An 18,236-nucleotide genomic window follows, 5' to 3' on the forward strand; every position below is an offset into this window, starting at 1 on the left:
TAACACTGCTTTCAAATTCTACAACACAGTGTGTCATTTGATAAACAAAAAACAGCTAGTGGCACATTGAAAACATTTACACTTGTTACAGTGTGTTAAATTTGTAGTTTTGACCATTTTTCCAGTAAGTAATGAAACAGAATGTATGACCCAATAATGACAAAACTGCTCATTTCAGAACATTTTAATTACAAAAGCCCCTAAAACTTCCTTAAACAGTATCAGGCAGTAAGCACAATCTCTGCAGAAGTGAAATTCATCTGAATAATTCTACATTAAAGAGATTTGTAACTAATGAAGAGGCTGTTACTGGCAAAGAACTTTACATTTCACTGTTCCATCTACAAATTCAGTGCTTGCTGCCCTTGAAGAATTAATTGCCTACGTTGCAGTAAAGAAAAAAAATGGTACACTGGTAATATTGCAATAGAGAATGACTGGGAAACAGACAAGTTCATATTTACTATGCATCTTAAACAAGGACGGCACACTAAGGAATGCAGAACCCCTATCCCCTCTTAAAATGCAATAAATAATTGCCAACTAGGACATTACATACCATGCCTCCATACCTCTCAACCTCTTAGCACAAGAAATCTAAACAAAAATAGCTTAAAATAATGGAGGGGGGCGCAAAGGCCCCCAAACAAGGGCAGATTATAATATTGCTGTTATAGACTTAGAAAGTTGCTAGAATAAAAACATTTGTCTTTGCATGCATTTTCTGAAGGAAATAAAGGCTGAAAATCAAATGTATGACATTTAGTTATTTAAATCCTCACTGATTTGCCAGAAAAAAACACAAATTTTATGAGGAATAGGTCAAAAATATGAGGCAAAGGTATGGACAGTTGAGAGGTATGCATACCTCTCAACCTCTTGGTGCAAGAAATCTGGATAAAGCCTAACATGATGTAGATGTAATGGTAGAAAAAGTAGGAATAGATTTTAAATACTACACTTTTGTAACTTAGAAAGTTGATTTTTTTGATCTACAAAAACACCAACATAAAACTGCTTAGCTTAAGATCATTCTTACATTAAAATGGCCCACAAAAAACCCTGGGTATTATACAACTAATATCAGTATTCGAAAAATGTAAACTTGTAAAGAAAAAAACAAAATAAACACAACCACACTGCTCTTTTAAAAAATATATATTTATATATATATATATATATATATATATATATATATATATATATATATACACACACACACACACATACACACACACACACACACACACACACACACACACACACACACACACACACACACACACACACACACACACACATACCTCTCAACCTCATAGAACAAGAAATCTGGAAAAAGGCACAAATAACAGGGGACAAAGGCCCAAAAATTGGGACATTTTTAAATATTGCTCTTACAAACTTAAAAAGTTAATAGAATAAAAGGTTTTGCACTAACACATTTTCTGAATGGTATGAAGCCTAAAACTCAAATGTCTGTCAGTGTTTTCTGACTTAAGTCCTCAATGATTTGCCAGAAAACCACAATTTTAAGAGTAATAGACCAAAAATATGAGGCAAAAGTCTGGGCATTCCACAAAAATCTGTACAGTTGAGAGGTATAAATATATATATGAAAACCATTATTTTAGGTGACTAAGTGGTAAATCACAGAACTACAAAATATGAGGACAGTTGAGAGGTATGTTGCACACACACGCAGCTGCTCTCTCTCACATAGCAACACAGACATACACACCTACTCTCTCACAAAGTCACAAAGCAACATACACATACCTTCTCTTTCACATAGAAACTAGTTTAAATTCCACACACTCCTACGGTCTCATACAACATAGGGACACACCTTCTCTCTCATACACACACCTACTCTCACACAGTAAAACGCTCACTTTATCTCTTATTCAAACAGAACGACTAAATTAAATTCCATACACACATACACATACTTTCTCTTGCATACAGAAACCTAGTTTAAACTACACAACCACACACACACACAAATACACTTACTTACCTTTGAAATGGCCACACGCATACACACGTAATTAATCCCTCTCAAAGTGCTTGTTTAATTTCCATGTGCCACCATAAAACGTCTTTACATCAGTGTTGGTGATTGGCGAACGTGCGTATGACATGCATATATTTCTCCTTAAAGGTAGTGGAAGCCTCCTCATCACACTGCAGGTATAAAAGTGGGAGGGCACTCGCTCCTCCCCCTCAACCTACAATTCCAGCACCCTATGGTTTATTTATTCATTTTAATTAATGTACTTTTCTTATTATGCATTCACATAATAAGAAAAGTAAATTAATTAAAATAAATGAACATAAACTGCGCCTTTACTGTACTGCACCCTAAGTGGTTGCCTAATTCACCTATGCCTAAGTCCGGCTGTGATGAGAAAGGAAGTTGGATATTAAAATATTGAATTTTAAATTATTGCAACAAGTTGAAATGGATGGATTTAAATAAACTGAAGTGAAAAAATACTGCAAACAGAGCTAAACTAACTAAGGACTTTTTTAAACACTTGTTAACTAGAAGACAGGGCTGGTCCATAAACCCTTTTCAGCCATGTCCTGGACTAGAAGGGCAAGGGTAAACATAATGTATAAAAATATAGACCGTTTAGTACAGCTAATTCACCGTAATATTGATGGCAGAAAATCACAGTACCCAGGGAAAACCCATAGAGACACAGGGCGAACATATAAAAATCAAAGAAAAAATTATCCAAAGTAAAGACTGCACTCCATTCCCTGGTACTGTGAGGCAGAAATCTTTCCACTGAACTGCCATGCTATCCACTCAATATTCCTCTGGATAGATATGAGTTTCTAAATTACCTTTTGTAATCTCATTAGCTTCAGAAGTGTTATAAAGAGTAGTATCTGAAATAATTAACAGGCTAGAGTGAGTGCTCAAAATAATTCATGCCCTTCTATTTTGTGATATTATTAAACAGGGCTATGACTTGCATCTTAACCACTTAATAGACAGATTAGGGCAATGAAGCTTGAATCTGAATAAAAGTAAGGGTTAAATCTGCATGTCAACTCTCAAGTACATAGGTCATGTATTTAGTTCTGAAGATCTCAAGCCAGACTGCAATATAGTCAAAGCAGTTGTGAATATGCAGAAACTTCATGATAAGCCATCTTTTATGGATTCCTTGGCATGGTGCAGTATCTTTCCAAATTTATTCCAAACTGCCAACCAGACTGGTAATATTTAGGAGATTATTACATCACAGTGTTGCTTGGTGTTATGCAATGGAGCAAGACAAGAACTTTGTGATGCTTAAAAAGTATAACTGAGGAGTCTATGTTGAAATTTTGTGATGTGTCAACTCACAACTTACTTCTCTTCAAGTAGATTGAGTGAGTGACAGCTCAAAGTAGTACTACTACAAGAAGGAAGAGTGATAACTTATTGGCCAAGAGACTTACTTGCTGCTTAAACATAGAGAAATAGAGGTTAGACATAGTTCCCGGCTATCAAAAGTTTCATGACTGAGTGTATGGTAAAAGAGCCACTATGGAGTGAGATCATAAGCCATTTCAAAGTATATTTAAAAAAAATCTCTTCACAAAGCTCCTGCAAAAGTATAAATCTCAAGTTTAGTATAAACCAGGCTGGCTAATGCATGTAGGTGATATCTTAGGTATAGCATAACTGCAAGAATGTGAAGAGGAAAAAAAGAAAAAGTCTTCCGAAGATGTATTATTATACATCTCATATATCTGTGTTGTGCAATTAATTTAATTTCTGGATATGCTCCTGATATTAAAACAATAAGTGGTTTGAATAGAAAACAAATATTATGACATTTTTTAATGTTTTGGTTTTACTTTTGACAAAGGTTTTCCTTATGACCACACCGACAAAATGATGTAAAGTTTGGCTTTACTAGAAAAGCTCACCCAGCCTCTGTCACAACTTGCTGTGAGGGAAAGGTTAGTTTTTTGCTTCCTTGTATTTTTTATTTATTGTGTTCATTTATTTTGTATATTGTGATTCATTTTCTTTACACTGTGTTTTACTTGTATTCTGCTTTTAATCATATATTTAAACTAGGAAAAAAAACACAGTTGTGTCTCTTGTGAGTCACAAAGGCATTAACTTTTTCCTTACCATTCCACCTTGATGTTGTGTTTTTAAACTGAACCTTCCTTCTAGTTGCTTGTCCCTTACATTAATTTGAAACATATCTCCTTCCTTCTCTTCTTTCATTTGGAATTGTGAGTAAGCACAGAATTATAATTTTGTGAAGTCACTCCCCTTCAGCTGTTTAAATTTATTGGCCATCCCACTGTATTCCATAAAATAAGAATGCAAAGTGTCAACTTCTTCCAATCTGTCTTGCTCTTTTAAAATTAGTGGCTCTCCACTTAGGTAGCAAAAGCTTAAGTTACCCCCTCTTTCATAACTAACTGCTTAGTGCACTCTGCAGCTCTTAGGTTATTAACCAATTTTTCCATCTTACCTTTAAAATCTGCAACATCCAGTTCAAGACCACCAATTACTGGAAAGCCCACATTCTGCCTCTCAGTAGTCATCTTGGGTTAGTGCTTTATTTTGTTCCTGGTAAGAGAAGGAGCATAGGACGTGCGCCTGTTCATTGAACATTTTTGTCCTGAAGAGGAGAAATTAAGAGAGTCCTTACAGGAGAGGCAGGAAGCCCTCCTCAAGGACTACAGAGTGGATGTTCTGAATCAGTTATTTGAGAGCTTGTTGGACAGCATTGCCGTCTTTGAACGGAAACTTATTTATCAAAAAAAGACCAAGCTCTTACGTGACATTAATGATTTCAGGACAGGCCATATGTTTATGTGGCCACGCACTGGACAAAGTGCTAATGGACATGGTAATCAATCATTCGACCCAGGTCACCAGGAAGAATGAGACTGTGGTTCCTGATCCATGTTTGGCAGAATCAGTGGGCCTTGCTTCAAATAATACACATGACTGTTTGCTTTCTGATGATGCTATTGTTAATGTAGATACATCTAGTAATGTTACCAATATTAATGCTAGTGCTGAGGTAGGTAAGAGCTACCAGATTAAAGATAGTGGGACAACACATAAATCTGCACTTTCTGCTCCACTGTCTAGTGGAGGAAGTATTGGCGATACATTTTCACAGGTGCCACCTAGCAGTGGCTTATATCCGCATGTTGTAGTTGACAATAGCCATGGTGCAGATAAATTGGAGAGGGTCGTTAGACCTAAATGGTGGGGTACAGTTTTGACAGATGTTGACTCATTGAATGTTTTGAGTAGTGGGAATGTGGACGACCTCCCTTTTCCTCTACCTGTAAGGTCAGAAAGAGGGGGAGGGCATCCAAGATCAGCAAGCAGAGGACGCCAGAAACACAAACTTTCTGGGGAACAGAGTCAGTCCCAAACTCTGAAGAAGATGTGGGGGAGAGCCCCGACTCATTAATATTGAATATCTCTACTTATGAGCTTTCTTTAGATGAGAGACAGGTTCTTTTTAAAGTCTTGAGCTTTATTCCTACTTGCAGGAGCAAGCTCTTTGATGCTATTTTAGATCTAAGGGTGTTTTGTAGAAACATCATGTTACGTTTGCTGTATGGAGACGTAGAATGTGGGCCTCCATCGGGCAGGGGGGTTAGTGGCCCTTTTGGCCTTAGGAAACTGAGCAGTTATGTGCCTAGTAATCATCCTATTGTTGAAGCATATTTAAAGTTAACTGAAGATCAGGTATTTAACTTTTATGATACTCGTGATACTCACTATACACACTATAAGAATAATTTGTCTTATGTTGAAAGGGCAGCCCTGAGAGCCCTACAGGATAATGAGTGCATAGTAATTCGCCCAGCTGACAAGGGTGGCCTCATAGCTGTAATGGATAAGTCACACTATGATCGGGCTATGTGCTCAATGTTGAGTGATGGCAGTTTTTATGAGAGGATCAATGTTAATGATGTTCATGAAGTGATGTCCTTGGTCAGTCAGTGCATATTAGATATTTTTTCGACTCATCTTGTTACAGAGGATGTTTTTTCATTCTTGAAGGTGGTTAATCCCTTAATTCCATTACAGGGCTAAGGTCCATAAGCACCCCACTAACCCACCAATGAGACCAATAGTGGCGGGTGGTGGTTGGGTTATGGAGCCACTTTCTTTATACGTTGAGAAGGTGTTGAGACCGGTTATTAATTTGAATCCTGTGGTCCTGAGGGACTCTAAACAATGTTTATTAGATCTTTATCAGTGCATTTCTTCTATTGGTGATGTTGAGAATGTCATTTTTGTTACCTTTGACATTCAATCCTTATTCACTGTGATTCCTAATGGGCTGGGCATCCAGTTTGTTCATGAATATCTTTTGTTACACAGTGAGTACACACCAGCACAGGTGGACCTTACTTGTTATTTTCTAGAGATGGTGCTTGAAAATAATGTTTTCATCTTTAATGGTGAGATGTACCTTCAGAAACATGGCGTAGCTATGGGCACTTCGTGTGCCAATAGCTACGCCAATATGTTTTTAGCACATTGGGAGAAGAATAGTTTGTTTTCTACTCAAGGCTTTAAGGATTATGTACTGTTTTATCGACGGTTTGTCGATGATTTGTTTTTGTTGTGGAGAGGCCCAGTTGACAGGTTAGTTGCCTTCCATGACATGATGAACAATTTAATTGACTGCCTAAAGTTCACTTTTACTTGGTCATTTACACGCATTGAGTTTTTGGACTTGTATATTGAGAAATTACCATGCAATATAATTAACACTGGGGTCTTTCGTAAGACATGCCATAGAAATGCCTTCCTGTTTAGATCTAGTATGCACCCTGGCTATATTTTTAAGAATTTGATTAGAGGTCAGGGGATAAGGGCCTCTAGGTTAAACCTTACAACACCTGGCTTTTTAGATGAGATTGATAGTCTGGAATGTAAATTTTTGGCATAAGGTTATACTTCTTCTGAGATACACATGCAATGGTCAGACTTAGGGCAGTTGAGACTGACAACAGCTAGTCCATATTTTGGACCTGTTTTAGATCCCAGCATTTCCAGGGAGACACATCCCTATACTTCAGAGGTTAAAGTTCCTTTGTTTTATACTACTGACCACAGAGATATTACTCTGTTGTTCAGTCAGTTTTGGGCTATTTTACTAGTGGATGATGATATACGTAGGATTGTGGGTGATAAACCCACTTTTCGGTTTAGGATCTGTAAGAACTTGAAAAGACTCCTGTGCTATGATAGGAACCATAGTCATCTGCTGTTGAGTCCTGGCCTTACCTTATCCTGTGGTAATTGCAGTTTTTGTACTTATATTAGCACTGCTGAATCTTTTTTTCATCCTGAACTATGCAAAGAATTCATCTTTCACGCTTCTGCAGACTGTATGACCTCCCCCCATGTGATATACTTGGCTGAATGTACCATCTGACACTCCTTCTATGTTGGTAAAACCAACAGGGTCCTACGTGATAGGATGAGGGAGCATCTCTATCACATTAGGAAGGGTTCCCTGCATAATGTACTCTCTAAGCACGTCCTAGAATTTGGGACATCACATACTTTTAGGTTCAGAGTTGTTGAGACTGTTAACCCTAGTATTAGGGAAGGTGATGTGTGTACACATACAGAATTTAGAGAGGCCTGTTGGATTATCATGCTCTGTGTTGACAGGGGCAGGGGACTGAATGAAAGGGCCTCTATTAGGCCTTTTCTGAAGAAAAGGTTACACAAGTGAATATGTTTATATCTGTCTTACATCTACCTCCTTGTGTGCTCAGTTCATACAGACTTAGGTACATATCTATATACTTTATATATATATATACATATATATATATTTATGTGCACATTTATTTGTGCATCATTTTTATTTTTAGTTCATGCTGTCCTTTTTTGTATAGAAGTTCATTCTTGTTCTTTTGTTTGACAGATTTTTTTATACATGCATATATATTTACTCTACATAATTCAATAGTTTGTTCTTTTTGTTTTATTCTATGCCTGATTCAGAACTGTTTCATTGTTTGATTGTATAATTAATGACTTGATTGATGTGATTTGATGACTGGCTGCTATGTGCTCTTTGTTTAGTGTAAATAGTGGCTGTGTCACTAGTTGTTCTATGGTCTGATGAAGCTAGATAGTGAAAGCGCTTACCTTTTGTTGACTACAATAAAGGAGATTTTATATGCTTTTATATATACTTGGACTTTTTGTGCTTGCTACCTGAATCATTTGAACTGCCATATTTCTTGAGTTCTTGCTTGGAACTTGAGTTTTCTGTATGCCTGGCTCCATCCGTTGTTAGTTTACAGCAGTCTTTTGGTTTAGTTATTTCTACTTAACAACGGAGGACTTACCACTTGGATTCCACTATTTTGTTTTCGTTGTTAGAGAAGTTTTAATGCCAAGTCTATTTCCATTGTGAGACAATATTGCTTTGCTTAGCAGATGTCTTAGTGTTTGTGCATTGTGCTATAAAATGTAAAAATAAAATCCAAATACTCATTGTAGAAGTAAAGCAGTATGTACAAATTGTTTATGGTAAATGGGGTGAAATAGACAGGTAATGGGGCATTGGAATGGCTGCAGGGGGATTCTGGTGCCATATTCTGGTTGTCTGTTCTTCAGTTTGCTTTTGAAAGTTGGCATCCCACAATTCCATTGGAGTGGGCGGGGTCACATAATTATGTATGCAAATTTGATGTTAATCAGCGTACAGATTTGTACCTATTTTTCATGGGCCTTGTCCAGATTTTTGATGTTTCCAGGTTGAGAGGTATGACTCTAGCCAGTGCAAAGAACATGTGAAAATGTAAAACTACAGTAACAGTTCTAAATTAAAAAATATATAAATAGAACCCTGCCCACTAGGTGGGTGTCATCGATTATCTTAACCATCTTAATAAACATTTACTATTTAAAGTTCCATTAAACCCTGGGGGCATGTCAACTTGAAGTCTCACTTGCCATTGAAATTCCCTGACCTCTAGGAGAGGGTTGCCATCACCAAAAGGAACCACTACTTTGTTTAAAACTGCAAACTTAAAATTAGAAAAATGGGAGCACACTAGACTATGTTTAGCTAAAGCATTTTTACTATCTGTGATTGTAATTAATCTGATATGCGCTTTTATTCTGTCACTTAATAGTTTTTCCAATATAGAAAGAGCCACAATGGGAACAGATCAAGGGTAACCAATAAAACATTGGCTGAGGAACCAATAAATTCAAGGGAATCTTTGATAAAAATATAGATCTCATTCAGGAATTCCCAAGAGTCTTTCAGATAAAACTGGGAGTTTTGAACTATACGGTTCAGATAAAAATCAAGAAGTTGGGCAATAAATTCAGTTTTACTTTTTTGGAGGAGACAATGTGTCTCAAAGGAGGGTTAATTTGATCTTTGTGAATTTTTGGAATGCCAAACATTTACCAATACAAGGATTCCCTACTTGCATGAAGTCAGACTCATAATTTGTAATGAGGTTGTCATGAAAAAGATCCTGTAATATGAGGTCTATTTTTCAAACCATGTTAACATCTCATCAGGCTCTACTTTCTGATAGGTGTAATTTTTGTTTTCCATTTTGTGTATGTAAGTTCTACTGTCCATAACCAAAATAGCAGCCCCTTTATCAGCCTTCATAACTCTAATGTTTGGGTCATTACAAAACTGTTATAGAACTTTTTTCTCTTCAGAGTTTAAGTTAAACCATTACTGCTGTACTTTATTAGCTAATGTATTTATAATATCAGTTTCACAAACTTTAGAGAAAATATTCAGTGTAGGATGGAGGATCGGATTAAAAATACTTCTTCTTTTGAGGAAGTTGTCCTTACGATCTGTATTCTGAGAATTCAAACTATTCTGTAAAATGTCCGTGGAAGGTAAAATTCAAATCATTGTGTGCTGTGGTCCATCAACAAAATCACCTACTGATGCTGGAGGACTAGAATTGTCTAAACTGCTATTAAACACACCTTCATTGGATGCAAAATTATTATTTACAAAGCCTTGTTTCAAGTTAACTCATTAACTCTGAGTACCGTCACATGGTGCCTCTGTGCTTACATCTGAGCTCCTTGTGAGATGGTAGTAATTTATGAAGTTGCACCCGAGTGTCTTCCACAAGTGCAACTAACTTTACAGTCATATTTTAGCTCCACTGTTGAAAAATAAGTTGAAAAAGTACCTGAAATTTTTCAGTTACTTCCTCAACTTAGTTTTCAGTGTGGAGTTACGTGATGTTCATATTTGACTTTTAGGAGAAAATCAACTCGCCATGCACTCCATATACTTCTTATCACTGTAAGCCAATTCTCCATGGATTGCAAGAAGCAAGTGGTGGCAGCCAATCGGATTCTTCCAGTCCAAGACACCACTTGCATAACACCTCCACCCCCCCCCAAATCTAAGTTTTCTTTGATCTGTCAAAATAAATAGGGGTCCAGCAGTAGCAATTCCCTTTCATTTTTCTGATATTTGCAGAATTCACCTAAATTACTACTGGATCCTGCTATTTATTTTTGCCAGAACATTTATTTCTCTATGCCAGTTTGCGAGTCTGGAGATACTGCCACGATCTGAAAAGACAACAGCTTACAGAAATCCTGCAGTTCAAACAAGCAGAGTTCAGCTGCAATGGAGTCCTTTTTTAGAACATAGAGGTAAGTCTACTCAAAGTGTTTGCTTTTAGAGTTGCATTATGCTATTATAAAAAGTAAATACTTCAAAAAATTGTTGAAAGAAGTAAATTAAATTAAACTAAACAGTATGCATGTACCAGATAACGTATTTACAAAAATAGGAAAGAGCAACCATAAGTGTTTTAAAAGTTTTGTTTATTAATTGGGAAGTGGTACAATCTGTGGGTGGAATGTCAGTGCCTTAGTTATTAAAGACTATAATATTAGAGAAGAATGCTTGATCGCTGCTGAATGTTGCTCTTTTTTATAAAGACAAGCTGTGGTGTACTTTATGAAACTGAAATTTGAGTTCCTTTTGGGGATTTACGATTTTTCTGGTTTTCATTGTTATGGTGAGATGAAATTTGGCTTTCAAGGCTATTGCATAATTTCTCTGTTATGGGAAAAGAATAGCCCAAGTGGGAAATTAAAAATGCTTAGGGTCCTACGATCTCAGTGTGTGAGGGAGAGGGTTGGATTCAGTGTGTTCTGCCCACAGCGGTTTGTTATACATGCTTGTAGTCCTAATTTGATAACCACGTGTGAACTGTTGTGCAAGTACATGTCAATTGCATAATACGTCTTGGGCTTTTAACTACCGGGTTTTTCAAAATGTTTTTTACTCAAAATCCTTAAGTATGTTATAAATTGATGTATTTAGGTACAGGCATTCTCATTTTGACTGATTTTCTTGTCAATTTATGTGAGCTGGTAGCAGTATTTTGTTTAAGGTTACTATATTTTTTTTTTTTGCTCATCAGCTGGGGTGGTGAATTGGTTCATGACCCCTTTTAAACACCTTTAACACAAGTCAGTGGCACAAGACAAAGCAATGGCGTACGAATGCATAACGGTAGTTATAAAATGATAAGCCATTTTTGTTACTCCCATTGCTAACTTCCCGTGCATCACATTTATTTCCTGCTCTGGAGAAAGTTAATGTGGGCTAATTAAGCCGTGCATTCCATCACAGATGCACCCTCTCTCACATATTTCAGAATCCAGCTAGCGATCACCAGTTTTAAAACATCCTTTAGCAGGGGTGAAACTCAGTAAAACTGAACATCACATGCCAGAATTATTATTCTCATACGACCCTTCCTGATTTTAAGGAATGTAGCATACTAGGTCAGCCTGAAGTATTGGTTTAGATCTTCTTGAAGTCCATGGAATTCTATCAAAATGTCTTTCTCCAGCACCACAGTTCAATAACATCTATTTCTTATGTATAGCCATAATTCTAGTTCTGTGCTGTTACTGGGAAAACCAAAGCTTTGACTTTCTGAAGATTTGAAAAGTATATCATTGCTTTCCCCACAAAACAAAGTGCTTTTTAATTCCATTGCTGCAGTCAGCATCTGCAGATATTTATTAGCTAAGGAAAGTAATACATCAGCGTGGCCCTCCTTCCTCCCGTCTATTTGCACAGAATTGCTAGGGCAACATGAGCATAGTCCGTTGTTTTGACATAATGCAAAAGCTGACTTGCTACAGTTTCCCTTAAATCAGCAGGCTGCTCACGTTTTCCTCACTTTCAGCTGTCAGAGTAGTAGTATCTGCATATCTGGGTTTGAAATGTTTGAGTCCAGCTTCTGATTCATCTAACCTATTATTTTGGAGGATATGTTCAGCATATGAATATAAATTGAAGTAGATTGACTGTATACAGCATTGCCATAACTTTCCCACATGTTGAACCAGATTAATACTTGTTTTGCATACAGGTTCTTTAAGAGGTAAATATTGTGACCTGGTGTCTAAGAAACTGTCACAGTTTCTTCATAGTTGACACAGTCCAATGCTTTAGAGTGGAAAATAAGGCCGGAATAGGTATATTTTTTCTGGAATTCTCTTGCTTGTCTTCATTTCTAGTGGATGTTGACAGTTGGGAACTCTGATGCTATACTGACATCAAATCCTTCTGGATTGTTGATCAGCTGTTTTATTTCCTGTGAAGGTAAGAAGGGACCAACAGTTTTTCTAAATGAATCGTTTTGAGATGGTTGTTTTGACGAAGGGCAATGTGCTTTTACTATAACAGTAAATGTTCAAGTAGATCACTGCTGCAGTAGCATGGCCTGCTCTCTGATCCCCCCAGATTTCCACTTCTTGTAGAAGTTTTCAGGTTTAGTCAGTTAGCCGATTGGTATTGGGTACATGAAGATCAACCATTGTGCTAGTTGCAGTTATGTTTCATTTAGGAATGTTAGTAGTTTAGTCCTGAACTGACTGTAGCCTATCAGTTTGCAAGTATTAGAGGGAAGGGGCTCTATTCGGTATGAGTATGGAAAACCTGTTTTCAAGCAATAGTTGCAGTATCATTCACTTGTATTCATATAAGGTAAAGAAACAATCAAAGTGCTAGCTTTGTCTGACGGTTGGGCAGTAGGATAAAACAATTTATTTGTAAAGGTCGCGAGAAACGAGAAGGGTCTTGCTGTGTGGTGAGCCAGATGGCCTAAGGCAATGCGGTGGTGTTCTAGTGTTGGCGAGAGGCTAATGAATCTGCATATACTATTAATATTGGTGTGAATATTGTTTGTATCTTGCAAAACAGTTTCAGCTTGAGAAGAGAGGGGATTTCAAATAGCACAAGAGGTGCTAAATTGTGCATTGATGCTATTAGTAATTTGTTGGATGCCCGACATGCATGAATGGCGATGTGCCTTGAGAGTGGTTGTAGTTTCTACTGAAGCAGTGTTTCCTTTGCATTCATAGTCATCCGACCGATTTCACAGTAATAACCCGCTTTACGAGAAGCATTAGCTCTGTGTGTGAAAGTGGGAGCCATCTCAGCTGTACATATTTTTGCAGAATGTCCAGATTTTTTACTCATATTTGTGGTCTCACATATTTTCTGTGCAGTCTTTTTTTTTCTTGGTTGCTGCTGTACTTCTAAACCACACTGAAACGTAACTGTGTGTCAGTCAGTCAGTAGTGAAATAATAGCAAATCTGGACAGTTAAGAGGTATGCTGCTGTGATGTTATATGATATTTTAGTAACAATGTTTGATGGTTCTGCACCTTTATTTGATATTTGTAATATGGACATTGTAGTGACTGATGCATACCTCTCAACTGTCCATTATTATATTAGGTGGTGTGTGTGGCTGAGTGTAAGTGCACTGTCTTCACCTTTCTATCTTCAGAAGTGATGTGCACATTGTGCTAGTTACCTTTAGATAGATAACTAAGATGCTGTTTCACACAGATGCATTGTCTTGTTTACAAAAGATGGGATCACAGAAGGAGGTTACTAGGCTAATGACCCTAGGGCCCTTATAAGCCTAGTCAAGTTTTACCCTTATTTCCATGATCAACACCTATCTCCCCTGTCCAAGAGGGACACAGGTGCAAATCCTGGGGTGAATTTACAGTTTGGGAATACAGCAACTTTTTACTGAAGAAGTCACTTGGGTGAATGCTTCATTTTGGTGATTGAACATACTGGAAAATATTACTGAAGGGTCTTTTGGGGAAATATTTCATTCTGGTGCTTATGTATACATCAACATTTTATTGAAAGTGTCGCTTGGGTGAATGCTTCATTTTGGTGATTGCAAATACTAGGAAATGTTACTGAAGGGTCGTTTAGGGAATTGCTTCATGTTGGTGTTTGTGCATACTTCAATTTTATTGAAGGGGTCGCTTAGGTGAATGTCTCACTGTGGTGCATGTACACACATAAAAATGTTACTGAAGGGGTCACTTGGGTGAATTCTTCGCTTGGTGATTGTACACACTAGGAAATGTTACTGAAGGGTCATTTGGGGAAATGTTTTATTTTGGTGCATGTGTATAACTGGACATACTAATGAAGATGGTGCTTGGGGAAATAATTCATTTGTGTATCAGGGAAGTGCTTGTGTCTACATGGTCAGACTGCTGAAGTGACTGCTGGGCAAAATAGTTTATTGTGTCATTTTTGGTGCTTGTCTGATAATGATACATGTGTACTAGGCTAATGGCCCTGGGGCATTTGCAAGCCTAGCCTTTACCCTGGCATAGTGCCACCCGACCTTAGTTCCCAGTGCCTCTGTCGAGTACAGCCACTGGTGTTATCCTCAGGATGAATTAAACAACCAGCCCTTGCACGTCTTGATCCCAGGACCCTGCACAACATAGCCCCAACAAGTTACTAATAAGCCATCTGACAAACAACTGAAGGGGTTACTGGGGAAAATAATTCATTAGTGTGTAAGTGAACAGCTTCTGCATAATTGGACAACCCATTTTGGCCATTTTATTGTCCTGGGAGCTGGCTTATAATACTGATTCACTGGCTTAGTTTAATTCATAGCATGGTGCTATGACCTGTTCTCTGAGATGGTCTATTTGTTAGAATATTGTAGTACAAATACGGTGTAAAAATCATATATTATCTTTGGTTCTGGTTTCAGAGAAGGTTATGATAAAGATTTTTTTTATGTATCCAGTTTTCAAGTGTGTACTTGAATTAACTGGGAAGAAATTAAATGAGATTGGAATGAATATCTTAACTTGTGACGAACAGGTGCCAGTCTTTCCTTTATTGGCCAAGTCTTTGTGCACTTTTATAAATTAATTCTGCCCATGATGTAGTTTGAATGTTAGAATCATGTATTAACTTAACAATATCCAAACAGTGTCTTCCAGAACACTACTTTTGGAGTAATTCTTACATGGATCTACCAGATAAGTTAGATATGTCTGACTTGGTTATTTCTGTTTCTGATTCTACTCAGCGGTTGGCTCAGTGACATAAATGTTATTACTTGCATAATTGTACCAGTATGGAGCAACCACATATTTTGGGCAATTTTCATGGCTCTGTCAGTCATGTGTGGAATTTAGGTGGGAAGAAGGGCTCAGTAATATATGTGTTACTGTTTCTACTGAATTACTCTGGTCTTCTCCTAACAGATGGTAATGAATCTATATTACATAACACCTGCACCAGGTCATATAATGAATGCCTATTCAACAGGTTATGTGCAGCAATTACCACTTGTGTCTGAGCATGCAGTACTTTGCAGTAATGAAATGCAGGTCATTATCACATTTTAACAATCAAGAGTGGACCGGAGTTCCTCTGTGGTGACCCCTAACCGGGAAAAGCCGAAAGTCTTTAACAATAAGTGCAGTTACAGTATAACACTGCATGGGTGGCCACGGTGGTGCAGCGGTTAGCATTGTCGCCTTACAGTAAGAGGTTCTCCAGTTCGATCCTCAGCTGGAGTGCCTTCTGTGTGGAGTCTGCATGTCCTTTTTGTGGTCGCGTGGGTTTCCTCCGGGTGCTCCGGTTTCCTCCCACATCCCAAAGACATGCTATAGGTGGATTGGACACTCTAAATTGGCCCTAGGTGTGAGCGAGTGCATGTGTGTGCCTTCTATGGAAGGTTGGGTGTCAGGCTGGCAACTCAACTCTGTAAAACTCTACTGCCAATCATGAGTGGACAGGTGATCTGCTGTGGCAACCCCTAACTCAGAAAAAGCCGAAAGAAGAAGACAATGTAACACTGAGTCATTTTCACTTGTCACGTAAAACTTTCAGCAGCTGCCACTGTCATTCACATAAGTAGAAGTTGTTATCACATTGATGAAGGCAGAAGCCATATTTGGGTTTCTGTCTATGTGGAGTCATTTCCAGCCCCTCCCCCCACCAGTTTCTTTCTGTCATTTTTACAATTTGTTGTATTTTAAGAAACACAGTAATGTATGCATTGTGGTTACATGGTTCATATTTTTGTGAACTATTGCAATTGAACATTGTATCATGTAGTAAGTTCCTGTATCACACAGTCACTATATAGTGTTCTGCTGTGTTGCTTTTCAACTGCCTCTGTGCAGCTAAATAACATCAGAATGTTCTATACTGGTGTCAATGAAGATGCCATCTGTTGAGGAGAAATCAAGCAACATGTACTTGTTGGGTGAGGAAACAGACTCTGATGGTAGTAGCAGTGGTTCAGATATGGGTATGGACCTCCAGCCATGACGTAATGCCAACCAGAGTGAGAATGAAGATTACTACGCAGATTATGGGATTCCACTCACACGTCTATGTGAGAAGGCATTTGCATGTGATATAGATGATGCCTCTGTCCCAGCCATTCCAGACAGACCACTGCGATTTGCCACAGCAGACCTGACCACCAATGGCAAATCTGACCACGATAGTGAGGATGAGGTACCACTTGCACTCCTAAGGAAGGATGGCACACACAATAGTCACATAGTGCAATTTGATTTTGACACAGATGATGAATTGCCTTTATCTGTGTTCAAGAAGGGCATGGTATCACTGACAGCACTATGAAGTCCTCCACAGTCCAGGACAGTGCAAGTGCTGACATGGATATGGATGTGCCTACCACTATATATGAGGTTCAGAGTAGTCCAGAGTACATGGACTGGGATGCAGAGAAAATCCACTGGATCTGAGTCAAAGTAGCTCCTTGTCAAGCAAGGATATGATTGTGCATCAGCATGGAAAGTCTGTTAGTACTTCACTAACAAGTTCTTGCATTAAAGTTGCTACTGATATTGATGAGAGAGCACCATCTATAAACCATACAGGACTTTCCATTTCAAAGTCTTCCTGGCTACCCAGTAAGGTATGCCGAGCATACCTACCATATATGATCATGTGGGAAAAATGCCTCACAGCAGTACACATTGATGACTTTGTGGGTCCAGTAGGCCCTGTAACCAACTTGGACTCAGATAACACAGAGATGGACTTCATGAATTTGATGTTCCCAGAGGAGCTGCATACCCTTATTACCAATGAAACCAGTCATTATGCTGCACAGAGGAAGGCTGCAGCAGGCAAGGTTGATAAGTAGTGGAGTCCTGTTTGTCCTGGAGACATATGCACATTTCTAGGTGTCAGAATATACATGTCTGTTGTACATGTTCCAGAATACAGGAAGTACTGAGAAACACACCATGTATATGGTCACTTCCCAATAGCTAAGTATAGCTATTCAGCAATATTTTCACTGCAACGACAATCGCCAGAGCCTACCACAGGGCTGTGTGGGTCATGGCAAGCTGCATCATGTACGGCCAATACTGGATGCAGTACTTCATGCATGCAGGGCACAGTACAATATGCATCGTGAGGTGGCTGTAGATGAAGCCATGGTCAGCTTCAATGGACATTTGACATTTAGACAATTTATGCCAGGTAAGCCAGAGAGGTATGGCATTATGGTGTGGGTGTTGTCAGACTCACACAATGGGTACGTAAGTAAATTCCAGGTAGACACTGGAAAAGCAGAGCAGAATACAGAGGTCAGACTGGCACACCGAGTTGTGGTTGACTTAATTAGGGGATGGATTGGCAAGACGCATCATATTTACTTTGATAACTTCTTTATCTCTGTCTTGCTAGCACAGCAAGCTGGTCTATACTGCTGTAGAACCATGTGCACCAATAGGTCAGGATGGCCTCTAACAGTCAACAGACAGGCCATTGGTAAAGCACCTCATGGGTACTACAAACAGTTGCAGAGTGGACAGTTGCTGGCTACTGAATGGAAGGATAGCAAC

Source organism: Protopterus annectens, chromosome 5.part1, assembly GCF_019279795.1.
Source record: "Protopterus annectens isolate FY-2018-M chromosome 5.part1, PAN1.0, whole genome shotgun sequence".
Lineage (NCBI taxonomy): Eukaryota > Metazoa > Chordata > Ceratodontiformes > Protopteridae > Protopterus > Protopterus annectens.